Consider the following 2,253-nt stretch of genomic DNA (forward strand, 5'->3'; position numbering starts at 1 on the left):
CTTTATCAGACCTCACCCCTATTAAGGGGCACCTTCTTCTAGGGCTCCTGCGATAAGTTGCTAATTGGTCTCGCTGCCACCAATCTCACCACGATCCAAACCATTCTATAAACTGCTGCCCGGATTACCTTCCAAATGAATTAAAAAGAAATTAAGTACTAATAAATGCTACAGCATGGATGCACCTTGAAAACATTACACTAAGTGAAAGAAGCCGGTCATAAAAGGCCGCATATGCTATAATTCCATTCATATGAAATGTCCAGAATAGGTGAGTCCATAGAGACAGAAAGTATTATAGATTAGTGGATGCCAGGGTCTGGGGTAAGAGAACGGAGAGTGACTGCTGGCCGGTATCAGATTCCTTTTTGGGGTGATGAACACGTTCTATAATTAGCTGGTGAAGATGGTTGCACAACCTTGTGAACAGACTAAGAACCACTGAACTGTACACCTTAAAATGGTGAATTATGTGGCATGTACATTATATCTCAATGAAAAACAGAAACAGCAACAACAAAAAAGCCCTGTGATATCTCTTACCATGTCAAAGCAGGAAGGGGTCTTAAATATCATATGGTCCAACTTGATCGTTTCAAAGAGAAGGAAATTGAGGCCCAGAGGAGGGAAGTAACTTGCAAAAAGTGACAGAGCTAAACCACTGCTGGGTGAGCTTGGGGAGCGGGGAAAGGACCTCTGCTGCCAGTATGGTGCCTTTTCTTTTTTTCTCAATTCTTTAACATGTATGAAAATTTTTAATCGTGTACAAAAATAGAGCAAATGGTATAAGCTCCCTGTATCCATACCCAGCTTTAATAATTACCAGTATACAACCAACTTTATTTCATCTATGCCCTCACCCACTTCCTCCCCTCCCAGATTATCTTGAAGTGTATCTCAGACATCATATTAGTCATACTAAATACTAAATATTATTCATATTAAATACTGTAGTAACAACCAACTTTATTTCATCTATGCCCTCACCCACTTCCTCCCCTCCCAGATTATCTTATTTATTTTTTTAATTTTATTTTTTTTATTTAATCGGCAGGCGGACTCTCAACCACTGCGCCACCAGGGAAGCCCCCCTCCCAGATTATCTTGAAGTGTATCTCAGACATCATATTATTCATACTAAATACTAAATATTATTCATACTAAATACTGTAGTATGTGCATGTTTTTATGTATTTTACCTATATGATCTATTTCTCACACACATCTATGTGAATATACACAAAACTGAATAAATAAATGACCCCTCCAAAAAAAATAGAAAGATAGAAAGAATCGTGACCAAAGAAACAGGTAAAACTTTATTTGTTTTTTTTTTTTTTTTTGGTTGGTTGGTTGTTCTTTTGGCCACGTGGCAGCTTGTGGGATCTTAGTGCCCCAACCAGGGATTGAACCCGGGCCCTTGGCAGTGAGAGTGTGAAGCCCTAACCACTAGACCGTCAGGGAATTCCCAGAAATAGGTAAAACTTTAAATAAATCTAAATATGCATTCACTGTATAACTGTATATTATATTGATGATGAATATATATTAAGAAGTGGAACTAAAGTACCTCACAAAATAGCATGTAAGAGAGGGTGGTGTGTATAGACTTAAAGGATGCTAAGGTGCTTGTATTCTTCAGGAGGAGGGGAGGGATGCTGAGTAACATGATACTGCATGGTGCACTGGAAAACTTGTACAGCAATGTTCATGGACCAGCCTTTGTAATGGCAAGAGGACTGGAAACAACCAAACAATGCATCAGTAGAGGAATGGATATATAAATATGATATGTGCATCAAAGATGACATAAACAGATGGAGAAATATACCATGTTCTTGGATTGGAAGAATCAATACTGTGAAAATGACTATACTACACAAAGCAATCTACAGATTCAGTGCGATCCCTATCAAACTACCAATGGCATTCTTCACAGAATTAGAACAAAAAAATTTTACAATTTGTATGGAAACACAAAAGACACCAGATAGCCAAAGCAATCTTGAGAAAGAAAAACAGAGCTGGAGGAATCAGGCTCCCCGACTTCAAACTATACTACAAAGTTACAGTAATCAAGACAATATGGTACTGGCACAAAAACAGAAATATAGATCAATGGAACAGGATAGAAAGCCCAGAGATAAACCCATGAACATATGGTCACCTAATTTATGACAAAGGAGGCAAGAACATACAATGGAGAAAAGACAGCCTCTTCAATAAGTGGTGCTGGGAAAACTGGACAGCTAC

At 38.3% G+C, this 2,253-nt stretch overlaps 1 protein-coding gene across 9 annotated transcripts in view; it reads right to left on the reverse strand.

The window, feature by feature from the left end:
- Positions 1-2,253, reverse strand: part of ERC1 (ELKS/RAB6-interacting/CAST family member 1) — a 573,654-nt gene that overhangs the window by 5,282 nt on the left and 566,119 nt on the right. The window lies entirely within an intron of this gene.

Source organism: Physeter macrocephalus, chromosome 6, assembly GCF_002837175.3.
Source record: "Physeter macrocephalus isolate SW-GA chromosome 6, ASM283717v5, whole genome shotgun sequence".
NCBI lineage: Eukaryota > Metazoa > Chordata > Mammalia > Artiodactyla > Physeteridae > Physeter > Physeter macrocephalus.